The sequence below is a fragment of the Cygnus olor genome, chromosome 1 (assembly GCF_009769625.2).
Source record: "Cygnus olor isolate bCygOlo1 chromosome 1, bCygOlo1.pri.v2, whole genome shotgun sequence".
Taxonomy (NCBI): Eukaryota; Metazoa; Chordata; class Aves; order Anseriformes; family Anatidae; genus Cygnus; species Cygnus olor.
Window position 1 is genome coordinate 36,826,643 of NC_049169.1, and position 15,658 is coordinate 36,842,300.

The following is a 15,658-nucleotide window of genomic DNA, read 5'->3' on the forward strand; positions in this document are numbered from 1 at the left end:
GTATTCAGGTGCCTGCGGAACAGGTACACCTTACACCTCTGCAGCAACAGTGAATCTTGTCTTGAAGAGAATAAGGAGCCTCTATGGATGCTCTAAAGCATATGATTGAACTTTAAACTTGGTTATTTTAAATTATGGTATTTCTATCTTCAGTAATATGGGCATTTAATACATGTTGTATATGACATCTTACTTGCAGTTAAATCACTGTAGGGTGAATGCATCATCTAAACCGAGACGTCAGCATGCATTTTCTGTGTGACTTGGTTACCTGCTATAACCTACACCCAGGCATGCAAGTGCACGCACGTACAGCAGATATATAATTATCCTTATACAAATACATGCATTTAACACAGGATTCTTATTTACCCTGCTAGCCTAATTAACTGCGAGGTCGGAAATACTGTTTTTACTAACACTTGGAGTCATCAAATTAAACCTGCCTTAACATTGCCAGTGTTGAAACCATCAACAAAGCAACAAACCCTAAAAGCGCCCTGAGAATGAGAACACTCGTGGAGCAGAAGGCAGGGGAGTGCAATTCCCCTTTATATCACAGCTTTCTTCTCGACCCACTGCCGCTGCTCGGGTGGGTGCCTCTCACACCGGGGCCCCGTCGGATGCCCGGAGCCCGGAGCCTGAGTCAGGGCTTCCTGCCGCAGGCGGCCCGCCCCCGCGGGGCCTTACTCACCGGCCGTGCCGCCCCCAGCCCTGTCCCCTGGGCACTTTCCCTTCCCTTCCCTTCCCTTCCCTTCCCTTCCCTTCCCTTCCCTTCCCTTCCCTTCCCTTCCCTCCCCTCCCCGCCCCGGTCCCGGCCGCCCTTTCTGGGGCTGCGGCGGTGGAAAGTAATCGATCTTGTTTAGGAGCCGGTGCGCGGCTAACACTTCCTGCAGTAATTTGTGACCGCGGCTATTGCCGGTGCTCGCCCCCTTCGCTCGCCGCCCCGACGCCGCGCAGTCTGCCGGGGAGGAGCCGGGCAGCCGGGCGAGGGGGCAGGGCCGGCGGGGAGGGGAAGGGCCGGCAGCGGAGGGGAGGGCATGGAGGGGAGAGAGGGGAGGGGAGGAAATCCCCCTGCGCAGCCGCCTTCTTTGGAGGTCCCTGCAGCCCGGCACTGAGCCGCCTCTTTTTTTTTTTTCTTTTTTTTTTTTTATGAATGGGCTTGGAAGCCCGGTGACAAATTAAAGCGCTTTTCTTGGAAAAGCCAGCCGGCGTGTGATGGGTTCAAACCGAGTTTCAACAACAAATCTCCCCATTCAGCGCGGGCCAGGAAGGGAAGAGGTGCTTCCCCCCTTCCTCCCGCACGGCGAGGAGGGGAGGGGAGGGGATGGGACGCGACGGGATGGCGGCGGGGGTCCCAGCCCCGGCACCCCGCGCTCTCGCCCTGTCCACTCGCCCTTTTACCTCCGCCCTCCCTCTGTCCGTCCCCTCCCGGCCCCTCGGCTGTCCCAGCGGCGGGGATACGGGCAGAGCCGGGGGCCAGACCCAAAGGTAAAGGCGTTGGTGCCGCCCGCAGGCGCTGCCGGCCCCGGTGCAGTGCGGGGCGGTGCGGAGCGCGTCCCCCCGCCCGTGTGCGGAGCCCGGGGAGGAGGTGCTTGCTCGCATCTCACCCATCTGTGCAGCTTAACTTTTATTTATCCACCCTTTAAACGCCACCCCCTCCGCCCCCCCGCCCCATACCGATTCCTTCCCGTTGCATTTTAAAGACCGAGGCCCTGCAAGTCGCCCCCCAGCCCCTTCGTCCCTAAACGCCTCGGGTTATTTTTTGCAAATAGCTCTCCCCGGCGAAGCGGAGGGCTCGGGGCGGGGGCTGCGAGTTTTCTGAATGGTGGCGAGGAGGAGCGTAGGGAAAGCGGTGATCCCTCGCCGCTGTCGAGCTGGCTGCCCCGATCGTGGGAAACTGGCTGCACGTAAAGCAGCGGATTCTTTGTCCCTGTTGTTCTTCTGTAATCGATCTCACTTCAAGTCGAGGGGTGGAAAACTTCAAAGGCGGATCAGGCTGTTGGAGGTCGGGGCGAGAGCACAATCAGCTCGTAATGCACCCACTTTGCCTCCTCCCCCCCCCCGCAGCCCCCCTCCTCCTCCTCCAGGAGCAGGGACTGGCTGGGCTGGGGGTGAGGGGAAGAGCCCTCCGATCCCTAAAGCACACCCCATCAATAAATAAAATGCAGACTTTGTGGAAAGAGGGAGGGAGGGAGGGAGGGAAGGAAGAGAGTTGGGGGCGTTAATACACCCAAGTCAAACACAGCCTCCTGACTGCACTGTTAATGTCTCTCCTGTCTTGTCTAAATAGCCGCTTTCTGGTCATATATGGAAGAGTTTTCGCCCTTTTTTTTTTTTTTTTTTTTTTTCCCTCTAGGTCAATTTTAGGACTGTGCAGTTTACAGTGTAAGTTAAAGGAAAAAAAAAAAAAAAGCTGCTTGGCAGTAGCCGAGGGTTGTCCTTCGTAGTTTGTAGTACAAAGCAATCTCCTATGGCATGCAGTTTGAGCAGAGGAGGGAGGAGGGAGCACGAACAGTGCCAAGACAATACACAACCACTCTGTGGACATCTGCCATGTAGAGCCAGCTGCGGCTGGGACTTTGGTCGGATCTGCCAACATGTGAAAACTGCGTCGAGGGATAGAAGGGATATCCGAAGACATGGAAATGTGCTCTTGCACTTGCATGTTGATAGACCAGAGGAGAAAAACTGTGCAACTATTTCTGTTAACAGTGCTTCATGGCATTTTCTAAACAAGCTATTTGGGATAAGATGTCAGAAAACTGCATGCAGTCAGTACTAGATCCACCCCCAGATCTGCCTATCACAGTTCGTGTCTTGAAGCTTTTTAGTACTGTGAGTAAGCTGAATTTAACTTGATGTGATCAATGATTTTGTTCCTCTAAATGACTTGCCGGTATGTCTTGATTCAACATTAAAATACACTTTGATTGTATCGTGATTTTTCTTGGAAACTATTGAATTCGGTGAGTAACTGCTTAGCGGAGATTAAGTTCCCCCCAGCCTCAGGTTGTGCCCACCTGGCAGTATAAAAATGCATAAATAAGCTGCTGCCCGGGCCTATCTGAGCCTATTTTGGGATTCCCTTGCCATGAAAAAACATGGTAGCACATTAGCAGGCAAGTAGCTGGAGCAAGCTATTTTGATCACTGGGTTGTGCCAGCAACTACAATTTCGGGTAGCCTCAGACAGCAGAGAGGTGAAAAGATAACTGCAAGTCAGTTTGGCATCTCCCATGCATTAGCTGTCAGCTGTCGTGCTAGGGACAGGGTTTTAGCCATTCTGAAAGTTTTTGTCTTTTATTTCTGCTGTTGTTAAAAATAAGTAACATTTTAGCATTCTACACATACGTGACAGACCCTCAAATGTCTTTCCACATGTACAGTCAGCAATGGTCACTTCCAATTCTGCAATAGTAAGATGGTTACTTAACATCACGTGGGCACATAGCACAGGTGGAGCTCATGGTTGTATTAGGACATTGTGAAGCTCATTTCCATTCAACTAACTGTAGCCTTCCAGTTACTCACTTTTTGCATTGCAATTTTCAGGTTTTTGTTTGTTTGTTTGTTTGTTTTCCTCAGACTGAATTTTTCAGGATCTGTTTCAGTAAAAACGATTCATCTCTGCTTAAATACACAGAAAAATTGAAAATGATAAAGCTGTTGCCTATTATTTTACAGCATAACCATATTCTCAACAGGGTTGTTTTTTCAGTGTTTTGGGGTAGAGACTTAAAAGTAGGCAGGAACCTCTGTCAATTAGGAACAAGCCTTTTAGTGACATGCTTGTACTTGGTGTGATCACTGGGGCAGGATTTTTTTTTTGAATGAATGGGTTATTTAAAAAAAAAAATCCTTATGTCCAATTAACCCAGCCCATGCTGGCTTGGAGAACTGTCGTTGTATTGTACATTTGCACATGGAATAGGAATCGTATTATAGCAGTAGGGCTACCATACATCTGATTTTTTTCCCCTTGGATGACAGCTCTCCTTCCCCTCACTTGCCCTCTGGGTCCCATCTGGGTAACCTTTTCATAATTGCACTCTGTGTTTTAAAATCTCTGCCAGAGTGGGAACTGGGGCTTTTTGTTTTGTTCTCTCTCTTGCTCACTCACTTTGTTTTGCTCCAGGGAGAGCTAGGCAAAGGCTGGGCTTGGTCCTGTGTGGTATCTAATGAGAGAGCAGCAATAGAGCACAGGAGGAGAGGCAAGCAAAGCAATGGCAGCAACACGGAGGCATGTAGCAGATCAGTTTGGTGCAGATCCAAGCTGCGGATGACTGTTTGGAGGATGACTTAAGTGAGAGGAGGCCTTAGGATTGGTCAATGAGGAGAATAGTGTTAATTTTACAAGGGGATTGTGGGCACAGGAGAAGTTTGGGGTAGTGACCTAAGCTGTGAAGTGTTTTGGGAAAGGCACAAGATGTTGGTGTTAGATGAACCCCTCAAACATAGAGTTTGATGATCTCTGAGTCAGGAGAATTTAGGATTCTCGCTCTGGGCACTTCTAACAATAACCTCAACTTATGGTAAGGAACATATTCAGGCCTGTTGGACATCATCTCCCACCATGAAACAGGACAAGCAGTAGCAGTAGGCATGCCATGTGGATCTTCTACATACCTGCAGCAGAAACAGATCACAATGCCTACCACTACTGTGATACTATTAAACCTTTTAGATATCGTCAGTAAGGTTTGGGGGCTATAAATGGGAAAAACAAGTGTCTCCCTCCTTCCCTCCCTTATTCATTAGATTATTGCTTGCCAGTTAATCCTGTTGGAAGAGTAGGGTTTATCTCTGGGACACCTCATCCTATGGTAGAGGCTGCAGGACAAGATAAGCTCAAGGTGCTGGGAATTAATCTTTGCACCCCTCCTACCTCCATCCATATGCCTGGGAGTCCTACTCCAGCACTTTGCAGAGGTTAAGGAGAACCACCTTGTCTCAAATAGAAGAGAAAGAGCATCTCTTCTGTGCCATCATCATTAAGGTGAGTGAGTAATATCAAGAAGGCTTGATTGAAGGAAAGGAAAGGCAGGGGTACATCAGGGCTGGTTGGCAAGGTGGTGCATAGTGGGGCAGAAGTCAACATAATGGATATTGAAAGATTCCAGTAGGATCAGCAGCTTTTCAGGCTGAAAATTTTCAAAATTTTACTAATAGTTTAATATTTGAGTGCATTTTAAAATATAATGGTGGTGATGTCTGCCCTTTGTCTGTGTGTCAAGTTTCATTTAAATCTGAGGCTGAAGTTCCATTAATTTTTTCCCTTTTTTCATGTTGCTGTTGAGTTTTGGGCATACATCCCAGTACATCCTTGCCACACTACTGTTAGAGAAGTAGTAATATTCCCACTAAGCAAATGAGAAACCAAGGCTCAGAGACACTCCAGGTAAATCGTGATAGATGTGGACATTTTGAGGTGAAACCTCAAAGTCCCCCGGCTGTGCAGGCACTTCCTACTCCCTCTCCTGTCTGCACTGAATACAAACTTACAATGAGACCTGAGCTCTCCAGTAGCATGGTGGGATACAGCATGATCCTTTACATCAATCACGTCATGGAGGAGAAGCTACAGTGCTGAGCATCGTTCCCTCTGCACCAGTTGTACAGTTTTGCACCAAAGCTATTTTTTTCAGGCATCTTTTGGATCCTTTCAAGATAGTAGTGTCTTTCTTTCCAGACATGTCCCTGTTATATACGTTCCTGTTATATGTAATTAGGGCTAAAGGCACTTTTGACCTCAGACTGTGACAGTGCTTACAGGCAAGACTAGTTAGTTCTCAGGAAGTAAGTTAAATATATTTAGCATAGATGGTCAAAGAAGCTCAGTGGTAACCTTGAAAGTGACCCTGACAGACCAATCGTGGCATTAAAAAGTCTCTGGCATGGCTGGGAAGTGAACCCAGACCTCCACAGTGCTCCCTCACTTTTGCTAAACATTAGCTCTGCTTCACACTTACCAATACCACCCATTCTGTTTCCCTCCTTTTTTTTTTTTTCTTTCTTTTTTAATCTCTCCCTTTAGCACTTGCCTACTCTTTTTACTCTTCATATTCCATTTTCTTTCACTTTTTGACTTCAACTTAAAATGGTCTATTTAAAAATCTAGGGGCCAGATCCTCAGAGCCAGCCAAACCACACATGGTGCAGGCCCAGGGTATAGGGAGGGGGAAAGTGGCTTTAAGCCATTTTTCATCTCCCTGGATTCTAGGTTGACTTGATGCCAAAGTGGCCCCTGGCATAACTGAGAGCAGGAATGCTCTAAATTACACTAGTTAGAACAGTTCCCAGGGGCCTATCCTATGCCACTTGCTCCTTTCCGCCTTGGCCACCTATGAAGGCCTCCTACACTGCCTTATTCTGTGCAGGGATTTCCTACGTTGGGGAATGCCCAGCTGCCCTATTACAGTACAAAGGTGATGGAGAATCATTCCCTAAACATTTCCAGTATAAATAAAGAAATTCTGTTACAGAAAATTGCAGAGCTAACATAACATTAGCATTTTGTCATCTTAATGACTTTGCTTGAGCATCGCATTTTTCCTCCCTACCTTCCATGTGTGTTTTAATATTTTGACAGAGAAAGGGCTTGCTTTTAATTAGGCTGTAAAGTCTTCAAGGTGTGGACTTTTTAGGTTGAGTAAAGAATGGTATGGAGAACAATACAGGAAATATTTTATACCATTGATGAAGGGGCAACTTTTTTACTTTAGTGAGAATCACAGAGTCCCAGGATGGCTGAGGCCAGCAGGGCCCTCAGGAGCCCACCTGGCCCAACGCCTGCTCAAGCAGAGACATCCAGAGCAGGCTGCCCAAGACCATGTCCAGGTGGCTTTTGAAGATCTCCAAGGAGGAAGACTTTACAGTCTCGCTGGGTCACCTATTCCATTGTTCAGTCATGATGAATATTACATGTGGTTCTAGTACTGCCATTTCCAAAAGGAGACTGCCATTATGGAGATGTGACAGAAGGGCTGGAGCATGGGAGAACCAATGTGGGACTGGAACTGATCCACTCAGAAAACAAGTGAGAGACATTATCATAAAAATTACTACATACAATCTTAGATTTGACTGGGAGATCTCTTTTACAAAGGGCATTTCTGGTCAAAGGTGGCAAGCTCAAAGCCAGTCCAAGAAAATATTTTCTCATGTAAGGAGGTGTTGACTGTGACACCGGAGAGTTCACCAACACCTGGTAGTGAAGAATACAGAAAAAATATTCAAAGTGAGATAAATACAATAACAAGAACATCCCCTTTTATAGTTAATGCTTTAAAAGAGGAGTAGTTTGGGTAGAGAATAAAACCTGGTGCTTTATAGTTCATTATGTCTCATAGTTTAAGACTATGTTTTCAGTGTTAGGATACCGTTTAATGTGGACAGACAACCCTACAGCTACCTACAAAGCTAGCTCTGAGGTATCTGATTCCACCAGCTGACACAACTTCCTGGGCTAAGCAGGTCTCAGATATGGTTCTGTATTGTTGCATATGTACAAGAGAGAGAGATTTGCCTTTGTATTTTGGGGTGATCCGAGTCTTCCTTTGGAACCACAGGGTGTTTTCAGATTATAAATAACTGTAAGTTGGATCACAACAAATATAGCCAGAAGTCAACACTGAGACATACTGAAATGCCAGTTGAAAAATGAAAAAGACAGTCTCAGAGCTGAGTAAGATTATCTTCAAAATGTGTGGAGAAGTTGGGTTTCTGAAGTTTCTGATGGCCTGAAGTAACCTTTGGATTTTAGCTGCCATCCAGCAATTTCTTACCTTCCTTCCAAAAACGTTGTGCTTTGTACCCCCATCTTCCACTTCTTTGATGACAAGTTTCCAAAAGTATTGTGGGTTTGTCTAAATTTGACAATTTTAGCAGAAAGCTTCATTACGGGCTGTTGTCCAGAGTAATTAGAACTTGAGCTGAATTAGCAAGCCCAGGTTCAAACTGGTTTCAGAAAAATTACTAGATATTCCTGAGCTGCTTCATCTGTAGTCAGTACGTCTCTGTCTTTCTAGTTGTCTTGCTATGTGTATCTTCCACCTGTATTTTGAACACTAAGTACTAACTCTGTGGCTCCAGTATATATCATGTTTGTGTTTTTTTAACTTCCTGGGGTATCAAGGAGTCATACAGCTTTCTGTCATGGAGAGCTTCCCCAAAGAGCTGAGGAGAGAGGTTAGTGAAATTTCCTTCTGTGTTTTCCTGGAACTATTTCTTTTGGAGAGGGGGATTTATAAATGGAAATGTGAATTTTGAATTCCTCTTTTTTTTTTTTCTTTTTTTTTTTTTTTCCTGATCCTGTCTACCAGTTATGAAGATTTACAGGGTAAGAAACTCCTCTTGGATGTAAGAACTAAGCTGTTTGTAGGAATGTAGGACTTGATATTCTGCCTTCCTGTGCATTACTGCCATAGTTAAACAGTCCTAGGTTCAGATAGAATAACAGGACACGTGAAGGAACATCTGTGCAGTGAAACTGCCATGGCACATGACAGGCATCTTCTTTTGAGCAAGGAGAGGAATATTTGTCTGCTGAAGGGATCCTCCCTTGTACTTCCTCACTCAGAACAAATAACTCAATCAGATGAGACATATATATAATTTTTTTTTTCCCTGTCGTATGCAAGAGATCATGTTTCTTGAGTTTCTTGAGCTTTCAGTACTTTTGTGCATGGCAGAATCCAGAATCTTAAAAGTGTGCTATTGTTATCAGACATCAGGCATCTTACGAAGAAGTAAGAAGCCGATCACATCCTTAGGACAAATTTTATGTGGTTTCAGTCTCCAGGAGTGGTCTTGTGACCTGAGGCTATCATGTACTGCGTTTTGCTCCACAGTCAGATTTGGGAAACAGGGAAAATAGCTTCTTGTGTGGTGGATGGTTTGTCTAGCTGCTAAACTACAGGCAGCACCAGACAGCTCGTGTGCAGACTTCTTGCAGGTCAGTCAGTGTTCAGTTTTAATTCAATTCAGTGAGATTTTATTGGCCTGACAAAGTACCCTAGTACATGCACATGCTGAAAGTTTAGCAAAATCACACCTACTAAAATTGCCCTCTTTTATAGGGCAATTTGTGAAGCACTGGTAGCAGTCAGGTGGCATGTTACAGTGTCAACAGAGGCTTTCTGAACTTACTGCTTCCACTGACCAATAAAAGCACTAACAAAGACTTGTAGAACTTCTATTTTTCACAAATGGCTTAAATAACCATGCAATGGCACTTTCAAGTATTGAAGTCTTTCTGTTGTGCTTCAGGGAGATGTTAAGAAAGTTAGTTTTATGTTGTCTGTGCCGAGCTATCTGGGTACAGTATGTCAAATCAGCAGTAAGACTTTGTGTTTTCCTGCCCAAACCCAAGGCAATCAGAGCCCCCTACAGACTATTTAGTCTTATAATATGTCTGACAAATAGATACAATTCTAATTTTATAGGAGCAGAAACTGAGTTTATAAGATCTGTGTAAAGTCTCAAGGGCTGTCTGTAGCAGGACCTAGAAAGAACCAAGATCTATTTTAACTACAGGTTCAGAAACATGGCATAAAACGACATCTAACTGAATTTGGCATTTTTTTACTTGAGAAAGACTGGTTTAGATGGAAACGTCTCAAGGGATCTGAACTAGAATTCACTAATGTTAAACTGATAGTATACCTGCTTGAGCTGGGTGCCTCTTTGGATGTGCATGTGTGGATATGTAGAGATCAAGGACTCTAGGGAAAAGCAGAACCCACAACCCAGACACTGCCAAGGTTAATTGCACATCTCAGAAGGAAATGGAATACTGTTGAACAGTACTAAATAGTGTTGAATAAATAGTGTTTAAATTATCAATTCAAATCCAAAAGCTGGAATAAAATATTTTACATTTTCAAATGGAAATGTATCATATAGACTGGAGAATGAAAAATTCATTCAGCAGGAAACGCAAATAATTTGATGTGTTTTCAGCCAGAACAGAGATGTTAAAACAGAACAGAGATGTTAAAACCTTTACTAAACAGCATTTTTCCAGACAACTCTTATTTACAGTATCAGAATACCTCACTGCAACATTTTCAGTCACCTCCAAACACAATTACATGATTTATAAGTGTAACAAAAATGAGAGACACAACTAGGTTTTCAGTCAATATAGACTCCAGCATTTGGAGGTTGCTGGATCTGTTTTTCAAGGTCAGTTCAGAATGCTGGTGTCTGCATCACTTCTGATTAACTGGAGATCCTGCATCTGGGGCCAGTTCTTTCATCTGAGAACCATTTATTTACATGTGAGCATTACGTAATTTTGTCCGTGAGGTATGTGAAATAGACTATGGGTCTCATTAAGCGATGGGCCAAGTTCTCTTTATGATGTCTGAGGAGCCCCAAAGAGGCCATGAGGCTGGCTGCAAAGGGATCTTCCCATGCCAGAGAAATGCTTGGGTGGCCATCAGTGACTGCACCAGTTGTGTCACGGGACAGAACGCTACAAGCCACGTGTGTGAGGATCTGAGCCCAAACAAACACACCTGGCTGCTGGAAAACTCAAATCTTTACGGCACTGTAGTACAATCTGTGATTCCAGTGCAGAAGAATATCTGATATGGTCTAGATGAGTGCATCCGAGAAAGATAATGGAAAGTACTAGGAAGGACAGGACACATAGTAACGGTTAATGGTAACTGCTACTTTTGCCTTCTTAAGTATCAGTATTAATTGCACTCAAATTCGTTCTGAGTCCCAGTGATTGTTCTCCCACTGGTGGCTTCGTCATTGTGGCGAGGGCATAGCCACCCCGACAGATGAGTAGGTTTTTAGCACAGCCGACAGACCGAAACAGCTGCGGAAAGGCACGGTACGCAAAGGCCTCGCAGACTGATAGTAAAAATGAACTAAGTTGACATCACTTAGCTCTAAGTAACCATGCTTTCCACAGCTCTAATGCTTGACATTTTTGGATGTTGTCCTAGTGGAAGGAAAGCTTTATTCTTCTGAAGGAAGAAATCTGAAGGAATAACTGTATTCTTCTGTGCCTGTGAGCAGCCTGACTGGACTGACTGATGGCAGTGGGCATACTCAGTGTCAGGATCAGAACCAGAACCACGCAGAGGTGTCACCATTTGCAAGGACTTTGCCAAAGCCTCACACTGAAGTGGTGCAGATAATAACTTGGATGTACTGATACCCATATGTGAAAGTTTAAACAATATTTGCCTGCAGTTATTCCTGTCTCAGGCCAGTGCAGTTTGTCCTTTGCTTTTATATGCACCCACAACATTTTTTCTATGAAAGTAATACATGTATTTAGTAGCTAATTTGAAAATATTAAACTTACCAATCGTTATTACAAAAATGGTTTTAGAAGAGGCTAATCATCATTATGGACTGGTTTTATAAAGCATAAAACAGCTAGTTTTCACCTACAGAACAGCTCCCATACCAGTACTGGCTTCCAACCTTTAAAATGACCAAACCAATATTCTTGAGAAAGTACTGGGATTAATTTATATTTATTTGGAAGTCTGATATAGAATCATATGCAGTGTGACAGGCAAATTAACCTCTGCTGGACGGGAGAAAATCCTGTATTTTAATGGCATTGCTCGGAAGCATACTACGCTGCTGCTCTATTCAGTTTTAATACAGCTTTGCATTGCTTCCTCCTTTGTCAATCTTCTGAGCCCTGGTGCAGAGACTGCTTCCAGACGTTTATGCTCACACCTTCTTGGTCTCAAGTGAAATTACCATTGTGATTGCTCCACATATCTGTCGTGTTTTATTCTGATCTTTCTAATCCTGCACTCACTTTGTCTCCCTTACACAGATCCTGTCCCATGCTCCATCCTCAGCAAATCAGTCCCCCATTTTTTCAATGCTATTTCAGCCTTGATACCCTTTGCTACCCTGTGGTTCTCACCATTCCTCCCATAGTGATGTTGCTTCAGGTACATACACAGTTTGTTCCCATCCCCATTCAGACTCTGTCCCCTAATCTTTGCTTATCTAATGCAAATCCTTCAGGCAAAGTCTGAAATGAAGGTAAGAATTCTGTGATTGGAAAAGTGCCAGCATGGCTTCAATGCTATCACCATTTATTAGAGATTTTAGAAAGAAATTTTCGAGCATATCATTATAGAGAGGGAGAGTGTCCATGTATTAAAAGTCCCTATTAATCCCTTACTCTGGTCTATCGCTTACAGGTGTTTCTGGGGAAAGCTGCTATAACATGCACCTGTTATTCCCATTTTTCATGCTATGCCTTTTCACCAGTAATTCTAGTCCCCTTCTCAGGCTCTTGTGAAATCATACTCAAATGAAAGCCACAGATGGTGCAGTTTAACATTGCTCCACAGCCTTTGTACAGCTGAATGCTCACATTGGTTTGCTTTTTTTCTTTCCTGCTGTAAGCAACTGTCCTTTTAGAAAGTTGCCTGTTCTTGCTTACTGCTAAACAAACAGGGGGCATGCTTTCAAAAGAAATGAGCAGGAAGCAAGAGCCAGCATACACAGGTGGTTTCCAGTTGCTCTGAAGGTTTTGAGACGATGGCCGTGAGAAGCTGGGAGGGCAGAACTGGAAGAAAAATAAAGGGTGAAGAAGGGATGGTATTAGGAAAAGCTGTTGGTTATAGACTGTTCCCTGAATATACCTGTAGACACTCAAAAGAGTTCCATTCCTGCCAGTACTTTACGGTGGTTGTTTTCCTGAAACTTCACAAGTTGAACATTAGTTTTTTGTGTAGTACATTACTAAAAGAGCTATGGTTGAGCATCGAATAACATGGGATCTCAGAAACTGTTTTCACTTAGTGGGACTGTCATCCTGCCTTTTGCTTCAGAAACACAAAAAGAGGGATATAGTCTTTGCCTAGCTGAATTTAGTAACTCAGGTGTTATTGATCGAATGGAACAATTTATTTATTTTTTTCTTGGGTTTTAGAGAGTAGTTAGATCTCTCCATTAGAACAGTTTTTGAAAGCAGAGTCATGCAGAAATGCAGATGGTAGTTGGCAGCCACTAGCCTAATGATAGAGTGTATTTGTAATGCTAATAACTCATTATCCATGGAAATATAGCAATTTTTAAGTAAACATAAAGAAAGCTGAAAAGAGAAGGCTAATGTAATGCATTCTTTAAGAAGAAAGAACTAGACAATGTGACTTTTTTTCTTTCTAATCCTTGGCTACTAGCTGCAGGCTGTTACTGAACATACCACTGTGCCCCAGCACATCTGTACATATTTAGACACTTTGGTATAATCCATGAGAAAAATCTTGCAAACATGCTTGTTGTTTGAGGTTCTGCCCTACCACTAGGATATGTTAACTAGTTAAAGTGAAGCCACTAATTTAGATTGTTTATAAAGAAGTTTATTATTGGTGGCTTTTGTGGAACACATTAAGTGCATAGATTTCAGAGCAATGAAACTCATTACCCCCTTTTTTATTTATTTAATTGTATGAAGATCTCAGGTGGAAGAGAGCTTCTTAAATGAATATGGTCTGTTTTTAGTGTCTGCAAAAAAGTCTGTCTGTCTGGTGTAACCAGTCTTCTTGGCACAGTGGCAAAGTGGGATACATTCCAGTTATGTCAATTAGAGTATGAAGAATACAAAAAGAGATTAAGATTCAATAAATCTACAACATAAGTAAAATAGTAAAATAATATATAAATAAAATCATAAAAATCAATAAATCTACAGCAAATAGAAATATGTTGCCATCTGGTTGCTGTCATTTTTACAACCAGGTAGAAACTGGAAAGATTATAGGGCTATAATTTTAGGAAATCCACTAAGTTTAGAAGTGTGCAAGTTGAGGCATCCTCTTGAGACAACTAAAACCTTAGTGGAGCAAAGAATCAGCAAAATTAACAAATACTGTAAATGTGACCTGGTGGCTCCTTCACTGTGACAAGAAGCATTTACAGTGTCCCCGTAAACCTTCCCAAGTGCTTCGCATTTTGCTAAATATTTATAAGAGTTTCATGGGTCTTTGTGCAGGTTTTTGAAGACTTGCTTTGAACAAATTTTTGTCTTAAGTACCTGGCCTTCGTAGTGCTTATTCTCCTCAAATCCTGTTAAGACCAGGGACTGATTGCCCTTAGGTTCTTGCAAGATTGGGCCCTTTGTGGGAATTTATTTGATTAGTTAAACGGGACCTTTATTAGCTGCTGACTTGCCTCCCTTTCTGCTTTCTGTTGATGGCCAGTTGCTCTATGTTGCCACTGTCTATAGATTAGTAGAAACACATTCAGAGTCTTGATAGAAACTGTCCGGTTGCCATGTATATTTAGTTCTTGATTTTTTTTTCCCAAGTGAAAAGGAATCAGGGTTGGCCGTATCTTTTTTATTTTATTTTATTTTATTTTATTTTATTTTATTTTATTTTATTTTATTTTGTTTGGTTTGGTTTTGTTTTGTTTTATTTTGTTTGGTTTGGTTTGCTTTGGTTTGCTTTGGTTTTATTTGGTTTTATTTAGTTTTGCTTGGATTGTGGGAGAGAGATAGCTCTTTACTTAGGTAAATAAAGCAGGTAGCTGCTACATGGTAGTTCAGAACATTAGAAAAGTCCAAGCCATATCCATGTTTTCTGGTATAAAATTTTGTGTTTTTATCTTTAGCTACTTTCCATTCCAAGTGGTCTTTAAGACAGACTTTTCTAATGCATATTATAATGCAAATCATGAGTTTGGTAACTTAATGCAGAGAAAATGAAAAAGGAATGAAATCTTTGAAAATTGGTTGTTTTGTTCTTTTGTGTACTGTTAGTACCATCTGTCTGGTTTTGTTGAACTGTATTAAATAACATTTTCGAGCTTTGGATAAATGGCCATTCCCCAATATTTGAAACCCTTACCACTCCAGGAAAAAGGAGAGATCTGTAAGTGAATTTCTGGAGCTGTTGATAGTTTAAATTTATTTTCCTTGACAGAGGGAGACTTATGAAAGGTACAACACTAACAAATAAATGAAACTAATCTGTTTATCCTTAGAACACGCACAACATAGGCAGTAGCTATGGACATTATTTCACCACTAAGCTGCCAATGTGTTCCCACCTTGCTCTGCAGGGAATATGATTGTTCACTCTCTACTGTGCCTGTGTCTTTGGCCTTGCTTACAGAGACACCAGTGGTGATCTGAATGAGCTTGTCCATCAGAAGGAGATAGAAATTTACCCATTTATCTTGAGCTTTTAAACAGTCCACATAAAAATAAGAATTAAAATCATCTCTTTTGAATATGTAGCAATAGTACAGAAAATAACAGTAAATGTCATTCAGAGATGTAAATCTTTGAATTACTGTGTATTCCAATCAATTACTCTATACACCAATACTTTTAATTAACTAAACAAAAATGCCTGAATCCACTAATAAAGCCTTTCAATATCTTCAGACTTGTGCTGTCAAAAAGAAGACAAAATACAATTTCTGCTTTTAAAAAATGTCACAAATCACACTTACTCTAATGGAGTGGGTGCTATAAAAATACCTTGATAAATCACAGGAATTCCAGCTCAGGCTGAAGGTCCATCTGGCTTGGTATCCTGCCCCCAACAGCAGCCAAATAAGATGCAAAGAGAAGGATGTAAGGGGGAAGACATGTCTCCTTGCCTCCAATAACTTGTAGTTCATAGATTTCCTGTGTCAGGGGTTATGTCTTT

General features: G+C 42.7%; 1 long non-coding RNA gene across 1 annotated transcript; it reads left to right on the plus strand.

The window, feature by feature from the left end:
• The first annotated feature begins 1,254 nt into the window (after positions 1 to 1,254).
• LOC121067770 lies at positions 1,255 to 2,936 on the plus strand. The gene is made up of 2 exons (XR_005818438.1): positions 1,255 to 1,491; positions 2,360 to 2,936. It is a non-coding gene; the product is annotated as an uncharacterized LOC121067770 (long non-coding RNA).
• The last annotated feature ends 12,722 nt before the right edge of the window (positions 2,937 to 15,658 follow it).